Genomic DNA, 25,197 nt, shown 5'->3' on the forward strand with positions numbered 1-25,197 from the left:
TTTGCATATGATTTCTTTTCTTATTTGCTATTTTATTAATTATGTTAATCTCTCTACGTGCACGGAAATATGAAATTTAGCCTCGCAGATATGATATAATAAATAATTGTTCATCTACAAATTTAATAAATATTCGAATCGAAAATGCAGAGAGATACAAATAAAACTTCCAGTGTATGGTGTAAGTTGTAAGTAATATAAAATTATTTAAGATTTAGTGTTATTAGATTTAAATATCTTTCTCCTTTTTAATGATATTAAATTTGATATGGCACATATATAAATAATAAAATAACATTTGCTATGTAAAATACGAGATGATCGTATTTTAAACATATTATAAATATCTTTATTAACTTTATTTAAATATGTTGTTTTCTTTCATTGCAAGTCGAAAAACACTAAAAAGAAAATAATGTTGAATCAATAACAACATCCTAGTTGAAATTTATTTTATTAATTCAACACAATTTTTAATCAAATCAATACGTAGCGTATTAATTTTGAATTAATAAAATAAATTTCAACTGCAATGATGTTGATACAACATTTTTTTTCAGTGTAGATTGTCATCATTTAAATAACAAACAACATGCAAATTGACTTACTTTTAAAGAGCCTATAATTTGAAAAACACGCCTATAATTTGAAGATTATCGTTGATCTTGTATAAATATCAAACTTGTATACATGTAATATCTATTTTATTTTAAATATCAAAAATATATAAGTTAATAATTAAACGTATGGCTATTAATTTATGGGATATGTGATACTTTAAATTACAAATATAAGACGCATATAATTATTATTTAAATTAATTTTATTAAATGAAAGAAAACCTGAGTTTTCGCTAGTATAACGTTATGTCGTTTCTCGTTAATTTGGCAAACCACTCAGAAATTCTAGTCGAAGGGTAACCTCTTCATGTTCTATTCTTACATCTTGTGGCATCTCCCAGTCGTGGACTTAGTATAGCCTGGCTCCAAGAAGATTTTAATTAAACCCGCCTTTCCAGTGTTGCGTCTGATTGGATGAGCTAATCCTATTCGTAGAAAATTTAGGGTTTCCTTTCTAGAACGACAAATTCTCGAAAGCACGTTAAAATTTTTGTATGTCGCATTGAAGAAATTATAAAATTTTATAGCCGCATTATCTATAGCCGTAATATACTCATTGTTTTAGAAAATAAAATATTTGTTTTTATATATGTCTTAAACTTTTTTTAAACAAATTTTTAGATTTTAAATAAAATTTGAATTTTGTGTAAATTGTTGTTTGTGTTTTGTAAAGTTGTTACTATCTGTGATTAAACATATTATATGTTACAAAATTTAAATTTATACAACTTTTTGCATAAATGAAATACGGACTATTACGTTGAATTATATATTAAGAACAATGCAGGTTTTTAATATATTTCGGCACTCAATTTCTTTGAGTAAAAAAAAAGTGTCATGATAATTTAATTATAACAGGATATTTTCTATGATGGATTCCTTTTTCTTAAGTAAGTCATTTGATGAGTTTTTAGAAGATTGAGTAGAGAACCACATTTGGTTGTTTTACCGGGGATAGAAACCACGCGGGTGTTACGCAGGAGGAGTAAAAGGAAAGCACGTCAAGCGGATGACGTCTAAATCTTGCTTTTCGTTTCACGCTGACTGCCCGCCCTTTCGTTGGCTATGCTTAGAGCCAAAACTCCCTTTCTTCCCTTTAGCCTTCGAAGGGGTGGATCCTCAAAGTACACTCAGTGTCAAAAATTAACGAATGCAACATAATCTTCAAAAGCCTTTCTCATATAAAATAATAATGTAATAAAATTTTTGAAAATTGTGCAATCTGTTAATATATAAGTACATGTAAACGTGAAACTAATTACACAATTACTATAATGTTTATTATTTTTTTTCTTTCTTTTTTAAATGGTATAATTTAAACATTATATTATGCAGAAGAGAACTAAAATATGCCGAATTCTTTTTCAGTTCTATTCTTTTGTGCTAGTTTAGTCAGTGATGAGACGTGCTGTTTTCTGACAAAACTCAGATTTCCGCTTTAAGGACATAGATTATATAACGTTTTACGTAACACGCCGGAACGACAACGCTTTTATATTTTTATGGCGGTGAAAGTCGGCTACACGAGGGTCGTAGCCGTGAGGGTATTCCTTAAGTTTCACCGATAGTCGGAAAAACGAAGCGAGCACAAAAGCGTGTTTCACTTTCACCCCCCACCATTGTAGGAAAAATCGACTTTCGCGGAAGAATCACTGTTACCGTAGAAAAACTCAGGAACCTAACGATATTTCTTTTCGCTAAAATCAGTGCACGTTCTGTTCATCGCGATGAACTCAGGACCTTGTTAAAAGAGAAAAGATCGATTACGTACAGCGTATAAATGTACCTACAACTTTTATTTCTTAACATCTTTTTAACACGTTGTTAGATTTGTTCTGCGTGATATTTTTTTAATCAATTAAATTATAAAACAAAATTGCTCTTTAAGTTTATATTATAATTCTTACATGTAATTTATATTTTTAATTATTTATATATTTTTGATAGAATTCTCTATAATTATATATATATATATATATATATATATATATATATATATACAATATTTATAGATCGGTTTAAAAATATATGATTGCTTAAATAAAAATTTTAACGGAAATTTGAAAAAATTGGAAACTTGCATAAAATGATGATGTTCATTAATGTTTTCGCTAAGGAAAAGATTTTTCTAAATTGACCAGAGAATTTACTCTTCCAAAAAGCATTCAATTACAAGCTTTGAAATATTCTGCATTTCAATTAATTATGTGTTTTTTTTTACTTAAAATTCGAGATATTCGAGGTATAAGTTGAAACTAAGCGGTGAAATATTTAATTAATAATGAAAATTAACGAAATAGGATATTTGGTTTGAATATAATTTGCAATATGAATTAATTTTCCCCCGAAGAACGATTGATTTTCTATTTTGCGAATCTAGCGTGGATTCCACAGCTATTGATATCACTAGTCGCGAGTTTCCACGTAAAACGCCGCCCATTCCACGAAATCGTGCACGTGTGCAACGCCGGATTCAGCTGCCTCGTTCGGTTCAGGAATGAATTATCGCCCGTTCGGGGCTGAGCTCTTTCATTTCCAGTCTACGCGATAGTCCCATCCTTTTCTCTCTTCCATATCGGCCGAGGCTGCAGACAGCAACGCTTTTTTCTCATCCCTCTGCGATACCTCCCTCTATTTCTCTCTCCGTTTTCTTTTTCAATTTCCATCAGAGATATATCGCATCGTTTTTGTTTCTGTATCTCTTTTATATGCTTGAATAATTTCTGTCTATATATAATTTATTATGTGTTTATTTTTATACAGTTATCGATATTGTTTAGACCTTCTAATTTTTAAGGAAAGTTTCGTGCGTACAGATGAAAATAACATTTATATGAATTTTATCTATTTTAATTTTTGAAAAGTTGTCGAGATTTGACAAACGCAATATTCAAAAAAGTTTGAGACACGATTTATTTTATTAATAATTTTGTATCAATTCAACAAATCGATAGTATAATCTTTTAAAGCTGACAAGTCATATCTTTTTCTGTCATAATCGCACAATTTAACTTTAATCGCTACGAGAGTCATTAAAAAAGCTACAAGATACATTAGCACATATTAATTATTTTGATATTCTATTTACGTAATTCTTATTATCTTTGCAAGCTTTGTAAAGAGCTTATTAATCATTTCTCTTGGAACTGTGATATGAAGCCAATCTTGTACCTTGAACCTTGCTCGGAAATTTGCCAGTTATTCCTTTAAGAATAGCTGAGACAGAGAGTAAAATCCGTCAAAGATCCGAGGGAAGAAACTTTCATCTCGATATTTATTCTTGTCCGAAAAGGTCAGACAGGGATTATCATTACTAAAAATACTATTTTGCATCAGATTATTTTATCGATGAATTGAACTTGTATGAATTTCTTTTAAAAAATGAATCATTTTTCATGGCATCAATTTTTGTTATAAATTTCAAATTGAATATGTCAGAGATTACATACATTTCAAAAAATAATTTTTGATTATGCGTTTTTTATTTTTTATATTTCCTGGATGAAAATAAACGTGTTTTTTTGAGGGAGGAAAATTTTCTCGTAATTCTCTCGGGCAAAGAGTAATGGCATGCGAGGATACTGGAGACACAATCAATTGAATGTTTTCGTTTTGAACCGTACTTCACGATCGAGAATGAAAGAAGGCACGAGGAAGGTAAATTGGAATTCCGCGACGCGAAGGATGATGCTGCCCCGGTTTGCCGGGACGGGAGGGGGATGTCGGAGCGCGAAAGAAGAAGGAAACCAGCGACGGAAAAGGATAGAGGGGAAGAGTAGAGGGAGGAGAGTAGCATCCAAGGAATATTTACTGCCATCTTCTCCACCACTTACCCACAGATTCACTGCCTGAAGTTGTAAACACCTCTTAACTATATGGAGATAGTATCTCGGTTTCCCTCCTCGTGTGCCCTAAACTGTTACGTGGGTGTTGCGCGACTATCATTAATTAGATTATCATATACGATTCCAGCATAATATTTTTTTCTTTTTCTACATGCTTTACAACTAACATTGGCGTATAGATAAATTAGTTTGCATTAAAAGAGATGTAATATTAATTATTATGTACAATAGATATCAATTATATTGATTTATTTTATTTTTATAGATGATATATACACAATTTTTAATATTGAATATATATATATATATATATATATTTTTGTTGTTTCATTGATTTATTACACATTCTTCAAGTTAAATTTTTTTTCTATAACGATATACTGTGGTATTTAAATAAATCGAGAACACATATAAATAAAATAAATATATTTTAATGGAAAATTAGAATATCAATGGATATACATGTGACAAATGTACAATCAATATAGTGAATCACAGTGCACAATAATCGTAATCGATAAAACAAAATAACCTAAGAATCTAATAAGTATTGATGAAAATGTCGGAAAGTTATTCTTTTCCTACATATAATATAATGCGCGGAAACGCTGTAATATTTTTTTATGAACTAATAATATATGATAATTATTTTGAGAGAATATAGAATGCCAAAGTAAACGTATACACTGTGTATCGTAACACAATGATCATTCTGCATTAAATTAAACTACAACACTGTTGCTAGACCGATTTCCCGCTATTTAATTTGCATATCGTACACCTTCGTGTTATATTTGTTAACGCTAGAACGACACCGATCGATACGCTGCCATGCCGCCTGCTTGTAGTTTAGCGTTCACCTGAATAAACGCTTTACATATTCATCAATGCTTGGGTCAACATTTGCCGCTCGGCAAAGAAATTTTGCATTAAAATAACCTTGCCTCCCGGCACGCGGTATAGCGTCTTCTCTCGTGAAAATGTGACGTTTCATACGTATAATCGAGATACATCGCGATTTATGTGTTCTGAACTTGACTCGTTTTCAAAACCGGTTATACGTTTGCTTGTGTGACCGCGGGATTATTCAATCGGTAACTGTTTCTGAATTTATACATACATATACTAAACTTTCAGCGATACTTTTGTACCGTTTGATTTATCGGCCAAGATTTAACGTGGGAAAAAAAAGTGAGATATTAGTATATATGTCGAAAATATGCTGTAACTAATTATTTCGAAATAAATTCAACATAATATTATGTTGTAAGAATATTGCCACGAGATTTTATCAACATGTCAATAGTGATGATCATCTAGAGAATATGCGTTAATGTATTATTTTGAAATATAATTAATAATTCCGGGAATGATGAAAATATGATGCTAATGAATAATAATGAATAATAATGTTACGGGTATCATAAACGGGTTTTAAATATAATAACAGTCGTTAACGGGGCGTATCTTTATCTTTAGCCAAGTAAGATTATTCATTTCGCAAAAATAGAGCGTGCCCTTTGCCAGCTAAGAAACGGCGGCACCGAAACAATGAGCTGATATGCTCTCTCCGTGCGGCTGTAGATGGTGGAGTCGCGCGTGGAGATATAGAACGAGAGAGACAAATAGAAGGAGACGGTGAAACCCACTAAATCAATACTCTGCCATCGCTCCAACTCTGGGCTCATCCCCTCGCCTACCCCCTTAGACCACCCCCCTAGTCGTCAGCCCGCTTCTCTTCTCTCCCCCCCGGGTATCCTCCTTCACCAACGTTTCTCGGTTCCGTTCGTTCCACGCCACCCTTCGTTCCACCCCCGTCACGCTCTCGAAGCGAAACTTCTCTGGCTCCGCTTCCATGGGCTACTCCCGCAGAGAGTTTCCTACCATAGGGCTGGATTCTCCCTTATGCGTCAGTATAATCTACCCGATGCTCGCGAAATGTCGGTGACGCGTGAAAAACGTATATACAATACATTTGTACGCATTACACGTACGCTTATTTGTTGCTATTTTGTTTATCATTTTACTCCAATGAAGAGCGCGAGTTACAACAATAACAGATATAAGATATATTTTTATGTTACGTCAAGATGTAATTTTGCCCGAGAAAGAACAGTAATTATATAATACATGTTAAATTTCTGGAGAAAAGGAGAACACAGAAAGGAATTTTCAAAATATTATTCCACTAATGTTTTATAATAATTTAATAATAACAATTTCTAATAATATCTTTTTACATAATTGTTTTTACATTTAATAACTTTTAAACGCAATTTTCTTGTGATCAATATTTCTGAAGCAAACTGTCGACGCTCTGCACGAAAAACGGAAAAGCGATATCGCCGCGCGTTGGCACGTAGTCTGCAGATCCAAAAAGATACAGCTTGCATTGAATTTTAATTTAAGACTACTTGATATAAAGCGAGTAGGAACTGTATGATAACAGTTTTATATTCCTTTATGCAATATGTCGCTCGTGATAATACTAATCGCTTGAATTTCAGTTATGTGATTGAAATTATAAAGCATTTTACATTAATTGCAATTTTATTACAAAAATTGTATTGCAATATTGTAATATTAATAGTAATTATTGTCAAAATGGAAATATAATATGTTATTACAGAACGGTAGTTTTTCAGCGAAATTTTAAAGGATTAACTAACAATATATATATACTATTGTAAAATAATACTGTAAGATGCTCTATTTTCTTTAATCCACGTAATCGTATTGTTGTTTTGTTAAACGCTTATGTTGAAATTTATTTCGAAATATGTCGAGAAAATTTTTTTCTTTGCGCTAGAACGTGATATCAAAATGTCGATAGATAAGTTTATTATCAGGCAATATACAATAAGGCGGTAAATCGAAACGTTCTTCAATTATCTGTTTATTTCACGCGAGTATCACGCGCTTCATCAATAAAGTAGGTCACGTAGTTCTGGTGGCACACACTCACGCAACATCCCCAACCATTTGCAGACGAATGCTGAGCGTATCTTACGATCGTGAGAGATACAACTGGTTGCGTGGGCTATGAAAGAGAAGTAGAAGGAGGAAGGGGTTAGCCGATTGTGAGAAGGGGCCCGTGGTGCGAATGGGCGTCTGTATGTGTATGGTGTGTGTGTGTGTGTGTGTGTGTGTGTGTGTGTGTGTGTGTGCGTGCGTGTACGTACGCGTGTGCGTGCGGCTACCCAAGACGAGGGTACGGTAGTAGTCCGAATGCGTCTACAATCGCGAGCTAACTGGACAAATGAACGGTTCGTTGCTTCTCACACTGCTGACGATATTGTCTTCGCTATTGACGGCATCATTATGTACTTCACTATAATTTCACGCTTAATATAATATTTTACCGTCGAATGTTTCATTGAAATAATGTTGGCTTGAAGATATCGTAATTTTTTTTGAATCGCTATATCAATATATATCTAGATAACAGATGTTTAATAAGTGCCTCCACTAAAAGAGATCTCGATTAAATAACTAAGAAAAATCCCGTTTCAAAGTTTCTGCTTCTTTTTAAAAAGGAGATATCAAGTCCCAAAAAGTTCAATTACACGGCCGGCAACTCCTGCTTTGTTTCACGGCCGCTGCCCGTTGGTTTATGCCCCCTCCGTCTTTATCTACTTCACCGTTGTTCTTTAAATCTCCTTCTCTCTCTTTCTCTCTCTCTCTCTCTCTCTCTCTCTTTCTCTCTTTGTTTTCTTTTCTTCGCTACCGACGTGCGAACTTTTGCTGTCTTGCTAGCTGCCCAGTTTGTGATTTCTCGATGCTACCTCTCTACGCTCAGCGTTCTACAACTTAGTGTCCCGTTAATTTCTTGCGATCCGCAGGACGATTACCGCACTTGTCCGAAAATTTAGCGCTCTCGGTGTCCCTTAAATCTCTCGTAGCGAGTTAAACCTGCAATAGCAACTTAGCGTTCCGAAAATACGTTCTCGTATTTATGTCATAAATTCACATTCTTCTTTCGATCTTCTCTTTACCTGAGAATTTATGCAGAAAGGTCGATGCAGTTTAATAATATTAAAAATTATATGTAATTATTTGTGTATTTTCTTTCGCTTATATTTGCAATAGGTAGATGCAACTAAAAAATACAAAAATCTTTGTAAAACATATTAACATAATTTTTATTCTACAGTAGATGTACTGCATCATACACATTTTATACACGATAATTTATGAGTATCTCCGGTCAAAAAAATAACATTTTAATATTTAGGATATTTTGACGTTATCATATATTTTAGTTTATTTTTACCGGCATTATATCACATTTAGTATATTTTAATCAGTTTATAAAAATAAATTTTGAAAAAAAGTATTTTACAATTATAATCATATGTAATAAATCATGTTATTATTAACACGTTGTCAATAATACCTTTTTGTCGGCATACTTGATTTTACAATTATACAGGTGTAATAATGTCAGAAATAAGATTCTAAACTTGCTAATAAGTAATTAACATTATTATAATATAAATGTATGCTAGTGTACAATACTTGATATTTCGTCGAAACGCAAAGCACGATATGCGATAATATTATAATGCTTTAATCACGTACATTATGTTTCATATGTTTACTGCAATAATAGTTGATTGTATCGAATAATACTTTAAAATCAAATTATCATTTTTAATAAATTATATTATAATAGAACAATTAAATTAGATATTTTCTTCGTTACTTTTACTAATAAACTGTTTGTACATATTTTAATTTTTGAGATTCGCATAATAAATCAAAATTCTTTTCAAAGCAAATATTATAATTAACAAATTTATAAAGATTGCAGAAAAACTCTTACGCTTTGATGCGATAAGAAAAATTGATAGATATAGGTTTTACGAGTATAAGCGGATAAAAATTTTTAAAGATGGCAAAGAACTCTCGCACAAAGTCGTACGCTTTAATGTAATAAGAAAAATTGATAGATATAGATTTTACGAGTATAATCGGATAGGCGCGTTTGTCTCGTAACGCATTGCTCTCTCTCTCGAGAGATATTTGAACATTCCAGCATACGCGAGTCGACGTTGGTAGTCGTCTGATAGGATTACGACGATCGTTGAAAGATTGACGATCGAATCCGTCAGCGACTTTCTACGGCGTGGACGGACTCGGGATTTTCTGCAATTTTCTCCGCGGCCTTCGGCGTTGTAGGCCGTGCACGTTTCGAGGCTCGAAAGCTCGGCATTCAATTCGAATCGCGTACGCCCGCGGTTGATAGAAGCTTGAATGAGTGGCACGTGGATGCGATGCGATGCGCGCGAGTACGTCGGTTTAGTTAGCATCAGCGATGCTATTTTGAGCCTATTTCTAAGGATTAAAATTAGTCGAAGGAAGAAATAGATTCGTGATTTAGTCCCCCGAGGCTCTGCCATATATTGTACTTGTGTGAGAAATACGCACGCGTATAATAAATTAAATGATTAAATGTAATCGAATATCTTGAGAAAAGGAACCGTCGTACGTAATCTCTAACACGGAAATAGAACGCAGAATATATTATGTCCTAGTTTTTAGAATTACGTTAGCGGTTTTATCCGCAATAATACTATCATTATAATTTATCTATTGTTACGATTCCAATTTGAAACATGACCGTTGTCGTTTGTTCTTTCGTAGAACAATTTCTTAAAATCCTCGAGTTACTTTCATCCGTTTCGACATTTAATTTCGATATTACGAAAATCGCGTTATTGAAATTGCGTGACGTAATTCGGCAACAAAGAACGATTGGCGATTGGGACGCGCTCTCCTTGTTGACGCAGAAAAGGAACAGCGTAACAGTATATACGATAGACGCCTCTCGAGTGTCCCGCGGTGCCCCTCGAGTCTCCCCGTGTCTCCCGAAGACGGACGCAGGAGAGACGCGGGACTCTCTCGGTTTCTGTACACAACCACCATCGTGGCGGATCACGGGGCGTCGAGAGAAAAGCGAGAGCAGGAGAAAAAGAGAAAGAGAAAAGGAGGAAGAGAGAAAGAGATAGATAGAGGGAGAGATAGAGGGAGAGAGAGAGAGAGAGAGAGAGAGAGAGAGAGAGAGAGAGAGAGAGAGAGAAGGATACGTCGAGGGGGACACGCGGGTGTATCGGGGGAGAGCGAAGCTTAACGCATGTGCACAGGGCGCCTCGCGTCGCGGCGCTCCGGTCCCGCCGCCGGCTCGGAGGCTGCGAAACTGAGCGGGCGGAATTCGCGGATCAGAGTCGTCGCATCTCTCGCTTAAGATATACATCACCGCGGCACCGTCCGCGGCTTTCCATGGGTATCGGCGAGCGCAGAGCCGTCCCGACGCTGGCTGACACGCACCGAGCACCGACCGCGAGGACCGCCGATCGTAGACGGGATGCTGCGTCGTACGGAGTTGATCCGGTGACGAATGATATCACTCGAGATTACGGTTTCTCGTGCGACGCGACACACGTGCGGTACACCATCGACAGCGAGTGCGACAGCGAGTTGGCCAAGGAGCTTGCGGCAGCGAGACGAAAGTCCGAAACGACACGACGATCGAGTTCCAGTTAACAAATCCTGAAGCATTGACGTTTATTTTTTTCTCTCTGGTACTCTGAAAAAGAAAAAAAAAAAGTAACTCTCGGGATCATCGAGCCTCGGCTCGCGCTAAAGTTGTATTTTGATGGACGTCGAACGACTGGAGAGAGAAGCTTTGTGACATCGTGAGAAGCTCTTCGTAAATGGAAACATTTTAACTGCTTCAAACTGTTTCATCGTTGATTCTCGTGTAATATTTTAATCTAAGGAAGAATAAAAAGAAACGAGAAAACTCTCTTCATTTTGAAAGCGAAGCTCAACTTTGCGCTGATACAAGGAAATCTCGTTCCAGAACTGCGTTTTGCGTCATAGATTTTGAACATTGTAGATCTTGTAGATCAATGTTAAATCGCAGATCAGTGAATACAGTCGATCTCGCGCGAACGTTATCCTTGTTCTGTCTTGAAAAAGTCTACAAGTAACTCAGGTTCTCGTCGGCGATTTGATCCGAGTAGAAGTGCGAGGTGTGAGAATAATTTCGGATGATCTGAGCTGCTTCATGTTGCGCTAAACCGATCGCTCGCTTATTTTTTATCGTTATTCATCAGCACGCGCAGCTCTGTCAGCTGATCATTTCGCGAAATCTCCTTGTAAGACAATCCAAGAAACGTAAGAAACGCATTTCAAGAAACAGTATCATCAGGATCGGATCGGATTGGATCGGAAACCCGACGATAAACGTGCCGAGTTATTCTGTGTACCTTCTCGAGTTCGCGTAGAACCGTTTGCGAAGATCTCGCGAGGGCAAAGTGAGAAAAGGGTGATGGTGAATGGACTCACATGGTTGCTCTGCTCAATAGACAGTGAGTCTGTTCGAAGGACACATGGTTCGTCGACGGTGTTGGGTTTTTCTGATCCCACGCAGTTTCCCGTCGTACCTGGCTCGGTGACATTCGTCGGCAAATTCGTTCGCTCTTCGTGGACAAAGACTTCCGAGAAGGTGGTGCGCGAAGGGAAGTACCAGCCACGACGGGGCCCAGCGCCGGGGCGGAGACAAGGCCCCCGGTGCAGGGAAGAAGCGAGACAGGGGAAGAAGTCGAGTTTAGCGTAGCAGCAACGGCCCTGAAACTACAAGGGAGAGCAACTACCCCCTTGAACAGGGGGGAACCTAGGAGGCGACCTCGCCGACGGAGGCGACGGAAAAAGAAGCGACGGAGGTGAGCGGATAGTCGGATGTTTTTAATTGCCCTTTGAATTGTTGTTGGAAAGATTAACGATATAATGCGTGCTTCATCTTAGATATAATAATTTTAATCAAGTAGAAATTACGGTATAATCATTGGATTTGAGTGAAATTTAATAGAGTGTAATTTATAAATTATCATCTATTAAAAACACCTATATAATATTAACTATTGGATACAAAATACAACAGCTCTATCACATTTATTCTCAATTTAAAATTGGGAATATTTGAATACAAGTAGATGATAGGTTAAAGGGCATCAGTTTCTTATAAAAATGTGTGTTATAAGCGACGGAGTTATAATAAATTGCAAAACACATACGAAAGATAACGTGACACTAAATTAATGTCAAATTATAGTATGGAACGCACTTTAAGCGTCACATTATAAAACTCGTAAACTCGATCGATCAATGCTCCTATCAAAATTCGTTAATTTTCCACTTATTCATCGAAATTTGCGTTGACAAAACACGCGGACGACCGACAAAATTATCTTAATTATCACATCTTTTCCACGATACCGCTTCGCTCTTTTTCCACCTGTGTAAACATAATCGTTTTATATTAGATTAGCTAAGAGAGTTCTATTTTTTATAGAATTTATGACTATTGCATACATGTTGACAAGTACAACTGACTTTAATTTAATTAAAGTTATTTTTTTTTTCAAATGTCAATTATACATAGAATATGCAATTTTTGGAAAAAAGTGGGCAAAAATTTATGCAATTTTTTTTTTTTTTTTTTTTTTTTTTTTTTTTTTTTATGTAAAATTCGAAGAAGCTAAAATAATACTGTTATCGGATTTTTACGGCATTATGTCAAGTAAGATTACGCGTTGAAGCAATTCATAAACAGGCTTGTTCACCGCGGTCGAAGACGCGCAGCAAAGATTAATGATGAGAAATTACGTCTTCCGAGAAAGTCCTTCTCTTATCGGGCCGCGACACGGAGGCGCGGAATATATGCTGCACCGCGTGCTTGAAACGTTTGGCAATTCGCTAACCGTTCTTAATTGTAATTGATCTGCAGTAGATTTCAAGGCGGCTTGTGCGGTCGATGTAAAAACACAGATTCCGGGTTAACCGCAATTTATCCGGTTTCTTACAGCGGCCCAACTGTCGGATAGTAGTCGTCTGGCCATTTCATTCTGACATTCTACAATGCCTCGCAATTCCGTTTTTCTTCTGGCGTGTCAACAAATTTCATCGGCATACCGATCAGATACTTGCGACGACTTTTCGAAACGTAGTACGTGAGAAATTTCTCAAAAAAAAGCGGATACTTTTTCTCTCGATCGCATTAAACTAGGAGGCTTACATGATATATATCTTCGTTTTTAATACTATTACGTCGATCCATTATAATTTATTAGCTTCGTTTTGCTTTTTAATTAATCATCGGATAGATGCTGATTTAGATTTGCTAATTTTTATACCCATCTTTTGTGAATTAGTTGCTTTAGAACGTGTGATCCATTAATGTATAAATAATGCATTATATAAAAGCGCGACACTTTGGATTAAAATCATAAAAACATTATATGACTATATAAGTATATTAGTTTCGAGAAATTATTTAAATTGAACACGAAATAAAACTGTATTTATTTTATTGCAAATCATATAAACGAGCTTTCGCGCAGTATTATTACGCAGTTTGGATAAATGCATGGATAATATCGTTAACGTACAGAACAACATTGGCATGTTATTCTCTACATATATAACTTTAACTGTCGACATTACGATATTTCTCACCGTGTTACTTTTTTTTTTCCGTCGAACATCGGCGTCGAAAAAGGGCTTGGGTACCGGCACAGATAGAATTCTTATCCCTAAAAGCGACGACGCTGGTTGGCCGTGGGTCCCCCTCGCTCGTATTACGTCCCTTCCGTTCCACGATAGAGGGGAGGAGGATGAGGCACAGCCAGTACGAGGGGCGAGCAGGGAGATCGTCGGGGCAGGAAATGAAGGGAGTAGTCTGGGGTGATAGGAAAATTTGATGGAGGGTGGCAGAGTGACGGGAGGAATGGGAAGGGGGGAGGGGGAGAGGAGCGGAGGGCTATCAATGACGCGTTAGAGCACGTCACGCTGCGCAATGCATCTGCCGCCATATGCCGTCATATATATTATCTTGGCGATACGTCAATTCGGCCACTGATCATTATACTGATTACCGCGAGCACGCAAACTATGTACTCCGCATGTGTGACTGTTCTCATGACTCTGTCATTAATAAGTACGATTTACTTTGTTGATATCGGAGCGGGTGAGATGAATTACTTCGGTTAAAATGTTTGAAATTCGTTGCTGAAGTTGTAAGATGTTTAATCTTTCTTGGAGAAGAATGTTATTTGGAAAGATAATGAGTTAATAAAATAAATGATACCTAATAAATATATATCTTACGTAAAATTAATTAACGTATATACGGAAAAAGAAAATAATGTAACGTTATAAAAAATAAACAAAACAAAGAATAGAAAAAGAAGCAAACGCGCGAGAGACAGATAAAAGATATATTTAAACGAACCATCTCACAGAGCAGCCTAACAATAAGTCATAAATTTGTATTATATTATATACAAGGCCTTTTCGGTTAGCTAAGAAAGAAGGAAGGCGAGGGGACGAGGACGATAGCCTGACGATGATGCAACAGACAATGCTTTTATGAAATTTTTTAAACTTTTTCTTTTGTTCGCTCAGCTACAATGCAAACTTTCTCTGATTTTTCTCGGACAAACCAGCATACAAAGGACAATGTTAATACGAGAAGGACGAGCTTCCACCAATCTCTCGACCTTGCCTTTCTTCCTGTTTTATACTTCCGTATTGTTTCAAGATCGATAGAAACATGATTTTATGCACAAATTTTAGGCAAAAGATCGCACATTTATTAATTATAACGAACAAGGCAAAATATGTCGATACTTGACAAATTTTGTCATTCTATCTATATATATTTTTTTAGCTTTAATTGTTTTTTTTTTTAATTTATTTAATTTATTTATTTCAAGTTTTTATATAGTTCTTTAAAGAGTAAGAAAAGTGAGAGGAAAATTTAGAACCCTTAAAAAAATGATTCATCATAGTCAGAAACTATTTTCAATCTTCCGAAACAAATATTTGATACAGTTACCATTCGCGATTCAAAAACAGCCTGGTTATAGCAGGTTTGCGGGGTCCAAAGTACATTTTTATTCTGGGATAGAGCGAGGCGTATAATGCAAGCCAACGTCCCTTGTTATTTCTCCTATTTTCCGTTGCGATAAATCACGAATGCCGACGGACGGACTAAGGAAGTAGGGCCAACAGAGGGGGATCTCGTTGCCGGACGCAAAACCAAAACCATAGCGGCGGAGGATGTCAACATTCCAGACAATTTATAGAAGGGAACATTTCGCAAGCTGCAAAAAAAAAATTGTTGCTCATTTTTGCGTAACGGAGATTTCGATTCGCGTTACGGATGTAAGTTCGAAAAAAAAAAAATTACATCGAGGGGCCGATTTTTTATAAAGCTATGTGTTCTAATGTGTATGTGTGTGAATCAATTTCTTAAGCAAATTCTGATCGTCGCAGGGGTTAAGGAGAGGGGGGGGAGGGGCAAGCAACTGCGCTAACAATCGGGCGATCGATTTCGTTGTAAAACGCGGTCTCTAGTGCAATTAGCGCGCCATACATCATGAGGATAACAAGGCATGGCGCCCCGAAGGCGTCGCACGCCTCTTGGACGCGCGGGAAAAAAAAGGAGAAGAGACAACGCGAACAAAAGAGGGGAGGACAACATACGGGGGCGAGGCGGTAGCGACGTGTCCGTTCACCGTCTCTCGTCTCTTCACGAACGACGCTTCTCAAGAACAACTTCCAACTTTTTCTCGGGAGCCAAGACGGAAAGGATGAACTCTCTTCTCGCTCTCTCGTATCCTTGCTTCCACGCTTCGTCTCCTTCCTCGATTTCTCTACTCCACTTCCTTCTTCTCTTGGACGCCTCGTTGTTGCCAGAAAACCCGCATGCCATTCATCTTGCGACATCAGACGAAAATAACACGAATTTAAGAAGCTCACGCTCGTAAACAATAAAGGGAACGCGCGCCGTTAGTTACGTAATAATGTCCAAAGTGAAAAAACTCTGTCTATGTTATGTCTCTCTGGCTTCCTATTCCAGAGAGAAACTCGCTGAGTCGAACTTGATTATTAGTCTTCTCACTACTGTAGATATCAATAAAAAAACTTAAAGCCGCATCTGTCATTATTCTCTTGCCAATACATTCTTAATCGTTTTCATGACAGAACAGACTGAAAAGCTATGTGACTCTTCGAGACGCTATTCTACTCCAAAATTATTATTTTTGTCATATTTTTTTTACAAAACTGAAATTTGTAATTTTATCACTGAAATTCATAAATTAATATATCTGTATAAATTGTCTATACATGAATTGACGATTAATAAATTCCATGACATTAAATGTTTTATCATTTGATGCTTGTAATTCAGATCAATTGCGTTTATGAAACTCGAACCGTCTTCGGTCGCATATTATACAAAAAAAAATACATATTTATATGAGAGAAAAGTGTGGGAAAATCATATATCAATAGATTGAAGAATACAAATTTGGAAAGCAAAAAAAGTGTGAAAATAATAATTTACGAGTAAAGAATACCGGGTTATAAGAATACGTGTCAGAGCACGTAACTCGGAAGATCAAGAGAGAACTGGTGGAATACACCTGGTGTGTTCTCATGAATTCGCCGCTGTTCCTCCTCGTGCGCGCGCGTCCCTGCGTCCCTCCCTCCCTTTAACTTTACACATGTAGCTAACAACGTTCTGTGTTCGGCGCGTCTGCATCCTGCGCGGGGCGCCGTGTTGAGCTTGTTGGTTATGCTAATGACGTTCGCACGCGCGCATGTGGGCCGTAATATCGTGGTGGAAACTCATGCACGGGCACAATGCTGTCCCGATTTGTTACTATAAAAGTCACGAAGCGTGACGTAACGGCGCATTAAACACACATCGCGATGTCTCAATAAGTTACGCGATCTCAATTGTAGAGCGAAACAATCCGACAATGGTGTTCCTGTTTATAAGAGGCGGTCTGCGTCAAAAATCATTTTGTATTTCTTTTTTTTTTTTTATTCTTCAATTTGCTCGATGAAATTATTATTTTAGGTAGAAAATCGAATTATTGCTGTGAATAGCTAGTAGGATACGTAATACGTTTGCGGGATCGATAAATATGGGGGACGTAATTTATAAAGAATTGTATATTACGTAGAGCGAAAAATTATGTATATCTTGTAAAAATACTATTTAAATGATTGATAATCACTTAAAAATTGCGAAGAATAATTTCCGGTTTCCGCGAATATTAAACACGAATGCGATTGGCAAAATGCCTTTTTTTTAATCGCCATATGTAAGCCCAACTATTTGAACAATGTCCAAGAGATCTCTAGCGTATTCTATCTATTATTAATTGAGTCAATTTGATACGGTAACGATCATTACGAAATACATTAGATGATTGTATCCCGTAAGAGAATCAGCGTAATAAGTGGGCCGGAGGGAGTCGTAAGGAGATTCTCTACCAAGTCCTTTCTTCGATATATACGACCACCATTACCGCACAATTGAGGGTGTTTCTGTTTACTTCATGCTTTTGTGCGATTACGTATCTCGACCTTTTCTCACTGATTGATTGCTCGAAATATAATTGTTATAAAAAGTTAAAAAAAAAATTAACCCTGTAATATTTATTATTGATACAGTAAATATTGACATATTAAAATCGGTTTTCGGTTTCGCGATTTGTTAAGCCTCAATATATACTCTTGCGATATTTTCGCAATAATTTATAAAAACAGTTCTACACGGGTTCGACTCTTTCGCAAATTATTTACAGCATTAATCATCGTTAACAAAATCGATTATAATAATATAGAGAACGCTGAAAATTCTCTAGACACTCACCAACACATGTGGCAACAGAACAGATTGCACATATTAACGATCGACCCTATATATCAAGGCAATTACTTTCCAACTCTTCTGAAATACCGGAACGTATCGATCGGGTCGATCAATGAGCCAGGAGGAGCGTATGGTTGATGTGCGTGTGCGGTTACGTTAGAGGTCGGCTGTTCGAAGTTCGTCGGGCAGGCAGGATATCATCTACCATATCATACATATACCTCTCGTTCCTTTCGTACAGGAGGGAGCGGCTGCGGAGCAGCATATAATTATCGGTACCGTAATGGCGACCATAAGTCATGGGCGCTTCTCTCCCTTGCCCGGTTCCTTCTCTTTCCTCCCTAGGACTGCGGGTCAGCCTGCGGGTAGAGAACGAATGCGGATGAGAAATCGAGTCGATTGGATAAAGTCATCACGTCGCCTTCGCTCGGACGCAGGCCAACTCCATTTTCTTTGAAAAAAATTTCCACCCTCGTAGGATCTCGGACGAATCTGGGAACGGTTCAACAGAGATTTCTATTAATAGATGTGCGTTAGAAATGAAATATGAAACACGATACTTTCTATTTTGTCGTATTAAAATGATAATTATACCTTCAATATACAATTAGCTGACTTGATATCTCATTTATACGCAAATATCTTTTTATAGATTAAATTAAAATATCAGAAAAAAATATCAACATTTTAATTAACAAATTTGGGGAGAGACTTTTTATATTTTTAATAATTTCCAATATTTTGTACGAGCTAAATTAATTTTATTAAATTATGTATGTGTATATATATATATAGAGCTTCCGGATTTATATTATAATTAATCACAATTAAGATTGATATATAATATATGAAGATTGAATTGTGCAAAAGCTGGTATGCATTTCGTGTAATAATGGAAGTCACGAGGCCATGTTAGTAAAATCGTACTCTCCGTTCCTCGCTTAGTAAAAGGTCAGTCTCCGGGTGTCGAACAATGGCGGTCCCTCATATTGGTCGTCAGCGACAAACCCTCGATCCTAATGTCGACCCGTACATATACTTCTTCATCCACAGGGATATAAACGCCTTTCACGTTACCTGCCCCTACTGGCCTGCTGTTGTGAGCCGGCTCTTCGACTGCCGGCTGACATTCTTGCGCGTCAAGGAGCCCGGGACTTATTCCTCGATATTCTGAAATAAATAAAAGCAAAGTAATAAAGATAAGAAGAAAAAAATGGGAGAATATATAAAATACATTTTAATATTTAATATTAAAAGATGTTGCAGTTTAATAAGTATTTTTCAACACATTTGATTTCGCGCATCGGTCTCGCGTTCCTCTATAAAGCGCGTTCTCCCTACGGTTACTTCGGGGTGGGTGTTCATGCTCCGATGCGAAAGTAGGGTGGTCAGAAAGGAAATGGGCAAAGCCGAGGTCGAGGTAGAATACCGGAAAGAGCGCCGAAAGAGGGGATGATTTCAAGCCGGAGGCGAAATAAGAATTATGATTCGTCCGCGTCAGTGGAAATGAAAGGGATCGAGTCACCTTTCCGGCGTTCTCATATTTCCTCTCTTTGCACATCTCTTCTCTTTCGTTCCCTTCCTTTCCTTCGTCTCCTTCCTTTCGAAATTCCGTTTGATACCGTGTCGAGCGTGTTAGTTAAAGTGTTTGATTTTAACACAAAAAAAACGAAATAATATATAATTTATTATATATTATTATATGCGATTAAATTTTGTTGCAATAATTATTGAAAGATAATTTTGATCCGCATGTCAAGAAATAGACGCAAGTTCTTTCTTATTACTCGTGCTTTCGTGCGAGGCGCGCAGTGCTTTCGACATTGAGACAGCCGGGGGTTGTCCGAAGAGGGATGGAGGAACGAACTAGTCAAGGGAAAGAGCCTGCGACACGGAGAGAAGGAAGGAAGGGAGGGAGGGGGGAAGAGTTCGTCACGATGGGAGGGGTTGATTTCAAAGGGGATTTCGGGGTGGGGTGCGCTGACAGCTCGACGCTCTCGTCCGTTCCACGCTCGACGGGAGGATACGCTTCTCTGCACACATTCACGTACGTTAGTGTGCGCGCGCACACGCACGCGCGCGACGCTCGCGGAATTGGTTAGCGCGTGGTGGATATCCCAGCGTTCTGCCGCCACGTTCTCTCTATCCCTCTCTTGATTTTTTTTTCCACTCTTTCTCTCTTTCTCTCTTTCTCTCCGGCCTTCTCTGTCGGTTCCTCCATTCTCGTTCCCCTCCCCCCGACACGCACGCACGCACGCACGCACGTGAACACGCACACGACCACGACCACGTTCGCTTTTCTGTGCGCCGTTAGTCACGTTGTGTAGTTTCGTTTCTGTCTGTGCTTCTGCCGAGTCAGAAGAGCTCTGACACACGCCGACTCGCGCGGGTTGTATCGTGTGTATATTCGGGACCAGGCATCCTACTGTCAGCTCGTAGCGATCGGGAGTGCAAGAAAGCTTTGCGAGTCAACACGGTGATAGACATTCGAACAATGTTGTAATCATTGTCGCGTCGAAAAGAATACAATTGTATTTCGCGGCGATAGTTTTTCTCTTTCTGTGCCTCGCAAAAGACTCGTAATAATTGATCTCGCGAATCATGGACGCGGATATTATTTTTCCATGGACCAGGAGAATGTGTTAAATCTCATGTATGAATGCTACCAAAGCGCATAATCAAGCGCATCGTGTAACGTCAGATACAGTTAAACTAGTGCGCATTAAATCTCCGCACACGCGCGTGTCACAAGTTCACGCGCGCGATTCAATCTGCATTCAAGATCATCGAGAAACTTGTTGAGAATTATAATTACACGAAAGTCTATATCTTTGAAGATACAACTGCTTGATTATATACGCACTGCATACGGGAGCGACGAGATGGACATTATAATTGATAATTCCGTAAAGAATTACTCGAGCAGAAATGCCGCTTCTTATCCAGCGAGCTGCGTCATCTGAGAGCCACGAATCGCCGACGATCAGTCACAACTTGGCCTTCTTGAACTGCTCGCTTGAATTTAGCATCGAACCGAGAGATCGCCAAGGATTAAGGGGTTTATTAAAAAGTTGCAGCACTTCCTAGATTTCGGTCAGCAGCAACGCCGTTCCGGAGCACGATTCGTTACATCAGCGTGCTCACCGCGGGACTAATTACACCGGGTCGTCATTACTGCATCGCGATGTGCGCGATATCGTCCAAACGCGGGCGCGAAAATTGTTCCGTTCTCGCCGGGAGATTCCTCGCTCGCGATCCGAAAGCGTGACGCGAGGAACGCCGACAAATTGACACCTGTGTACACCTAATTGGCACCGTTTGCACAGTCTGCCGACAGCCGGTTTTTCGCGGTTGACAACGTGACGCGCGCGGTTGCTGATAAGGACGCTCTCAACGGCCACGACGACGACGACGACGACACGTCCGGTGCACGTAATTGCCGACCTGCTTGTTGTCGAGTCTCGTGCCGCTACCTGGTAATGTTAATTAGTTGATAGCTGGGCACCGAGGAGTTTTATCGCGCGCGCGGGAGTACGCGCCGAGAGGCGGTGGTGTGCGTAAGACGCGTGAATCAACGATATTAGCCGACGAGAAATCTACACGAGGACGGATCATGTGGAGAAAGGTATGTCTGTTTCACGCGCGCCAATGATTTGTCGGTGAAAGAAACCAATATAACCATCGCGAAGTTGCGAAAGGAATACTCGCCACTTGACTCGAGGCGACTTGACCGTGATAAGAGCTGCGCTCGATCTTTCTTTGACAATTAAAGGAGCGATCGTTTAACGAACAGTTTATACATCATCGATGCATCAATGCTTCTTCGTCTTCGAAAGATCTTTCAATGATCTAGAATAATTTGCGACAAAATTCAAAACAGAGAATTACAGTTAATTATTTTTTTTAATAATATATAAAGATTATTTAATAGTAATAATAATAAGAGAGTTATTTTGCTTTTTTTTTCGCTCATAAAAACAATGCAAGTGACAATCTGTTATAATGATTATTAAAAATATCACTTTATCACATATTATAATTATCGAATTTGTCATAAAATATTTTACAAAACTGTATAATAAAATAGATATACCATATTCCATTTAGAAAAATAAAATTGTCATGGAAAAAAAAATTTTTTAATGTTTTTTAAGAATCTTAAACAAAATAATTGTTATTCAAAATATTTTTTTATAATTCTATTATTTAAAAAAATAACAGAGTGTATACACTTAACTCAAACACACTGTATATTTTGATTTGTATGTATTTTGTGTGTACAAATATATTTTCTGTTCTACATGACACATAATAAATATAATTCTATCTTGAGTTTTGTCGCGAATCATAAATCATATAAAAAGTATCGTCTCTAATTAATTTTATTATTTTATCTCTAATTATTCAGTTTTCTCCAATTATCAGTCTTTCGACTTTCAACTTTTGAACAAGTTGTCATATAATCGCTCTATATAGCTATACATTAGTTTTAATTTCTATCTTTATTTAGAACGTGAAACTAAATGTACGAGCAAATGCGACACCCCTATATTATCAGGGATTAAGATCTTGGAAACTCGGATACTTCGGATCCGGAAACCGATTTCATTAGTGGATGGCGGGAGAACGCACAGGTAACCACAGTAGTAAGAGCATGACAGGTCACTCGGTTACCTGAAGAGATAAGAAAGTCATCCCGTATAATGGTTGACCTGATCTCCGACTTTCCGGTTTTTCGTTTCGTCACGCACGCGATCGTTGCATCGGGGAACACGATGGCGATCTAACGATAAAATATGAATCTTGGTGGTCTGCCCGTTACGTTATAAATAAGAAAGAAAATAATAATGAAATAAAAAATTATCGATGTGAAGAAACGCGTTTTCAAGTATCGTTAAACGACTATTATTATAACATGTTATACAATCACGTCGAACAGTAAGAGGCATTTCGATACGGTATCGGGACCCTAGGAATATTTAATGAGTTACGGACCCTTCGATTTGACGAGGGTCACCGGCTTACGGATTAATCTTATCAAAAGATAATCGTCTTTCGTTGTAATAAGAAAGGTTTATACGCGATTACAAGGAATTAGATAACAGGATTATTTTTCTACATTGGTTCCTCGTATTGATACTATGTTGATTTTGGCGAGTTATCACAATATGAAAATATAATCAAGATTATCGATCTCATTTTAGTAGTATTTTTTAAAAATTCTGTTTATCTGCATATTAATTTCTGTAAATTCAATCACGCAAAATTTATTATATTTACTTTATTTTTCTCTTATGTGGTACACTTAATTGACATATATATATTTAAAAAATGTATATTTTTTAAATTATTTCTTGAGTTGAATTTATATCAAACTTATAAAATATGAATTTTAAATATTTTAATTTTGATTAAATAACTCGTCTTTACCGTAACTATTATACCAAGTAGATCTTATTGACTGCGTTGAAAAATGTGCAGGGACGTTATTTTCTTTTTCGAATCGCGCTCCGTACATTTATCCTGTCTACCTTTCCAGATAGCAAGTATAAAACCCTGTATATAGTATAGAGGGATGATTCGCGGTACCGCGACGCGACGGGAACGAAAGACGCTTCGCTGCGTTTCTGATTTAGTGGCTGCGCAGGTATGAGGTTAGCGACATGTAGTGTGAAAGAGAAGTTTGGTACAAGCGTGAAGAAGAGTGGAAAGCAAAAGGGGTAATTCCGTACGAACGACCGGTATCATATGGTCGAAAGCGATTGTACTATCTCATTTTTATTATTCTTTTATTTAAGAGAGCGTATCGTTCATCAGATATCTTATAATTTTAAACAAGTACACAATAATGCTTGTTTTTTTTTTTTAATAAAAAAATCGCGAACATTACTCTATTATAATTTAAAGACTGAAATAAAAATATCTGTAATTAATATAATGATTCCTTGTCCGTGTATTTAATATAATAATTTCTAAAACACGCGACAAAAATGACATTCACATTAAGAAAGTCTTCGTGAAATCTTCAGTTGATGTCTAAATCTCTTACGAATTTAAAAAATTTTATATATATTTTATTTATATAATTATTTTTATTAATTTAATTAAAATGCAACAGTATATTTTATATTATTAAAATAATATTATCTTTTCTGTGAATTAATATACTTTTTATTCTAATAGAAGATACTGCTGATATAATTATGCTTTTATAATTTAATAAATCTTTTCCCTTTTATTTTTAATCTGCTCTTTGAAGTCTTTTTGTGGAAGCGCATAACGCATACATCAATGGCGCGAATTAACGATGCTTGGGACGAAAGGGTTGGACAAGGGCGGCGCGTGGATCATTGAATTACTTCGGGCGCGGAATGATAGACGTTCCGAGGTACGAATGATGTTTCTAATGACGCCGTGCGGTATTTTCAAGCGCGATAAATCACAGCGGCGGCTCGTAAACCATAAGGGAGTCGATATGTGTATCAATGTGGGCTGAAGCGCGGTGTGTGACGAGAAGGGGGTACGGAAACGGGAAGAGTCGGTGCCTACGCTAACGTTATACCGCGGTATGAATGGAACGCTTTTGCGGAGGCTGCCTTATAGAAGGTGGTTAGCGAAGATATTTATTGCCCTTTGAACGGTTATCGGCACGCGGTGCAGCATTCCATTGTGAAAAATTGTCAGCGCTTTCACGGGCGCGAACCCGTATTCTTTTCGCTTCCCGTTTCTTTTTCAAGCTCCAAGCGGGGATGAAATTCTATGGGATCGTATCGAAGATATATGATGAGTTTGGAATTTGCATGTTGTATCTTTCCCAAAAAAAAAAAAAAAAAAAAAAAAAAAAACAATTATTTTAAAAATATCAAAAATATTCAATCTGAGTATATACATAATAGAACTTAACAATGAAATAATAATCTTTGAATATTTTTTTCCATCCGTCAAAATAATTTGTAAATTATTTATTCGTATCGAAGATATATGATGAGTTTGG

At 37.2% G+C, this 25,197-nt stretch overlaps 1 protein-coding gene across 11 annotated transcripts in view; it reads left to right on the forward strand.

Annotated features, from left to right (window-relative positions):
* Antp (homeobox protein H90) overlaps positions 1-25,197 on the forward strand; it is a 123,401-nt gene that overhangs the window by 72,490 nt on the left and 25,714 nt on the right. Inside the window, exon 1 of one of the 11 annotated variants that reach the window (XM_072898080.1) lies at positions 10,550-12,195. The exons of 9 other annotated variants lie outside the window; for them this stretch is intronic. The gene's annotated coding sequence lies outside the window, so the exon portion shown is untranslated. Of the gene's footprint in view, positions 1-10,549; positions 12,196-20,231; positions 21,829-25,197 lie in introns of those variants that run through there. One more of the 11 variants, XM_072898084.1, reaches the window with a different exon arrangement.

Source organism: Anoplolepis gracilipes, chromosome 8 (genome assembly GCF_047496725.1).
Source record: "Anoplolepis gracilipes chromosome 8, ASM4749672v1, whole genome shotgun sequence".
Taxonomy (NCBI): domain Eukaryota; kingdom Metazoa; phylum Arthropoda; class Insecta; order Hymenoptera; family Formicidae; genus Anoplolepis; species Anoplolepis gracilipes.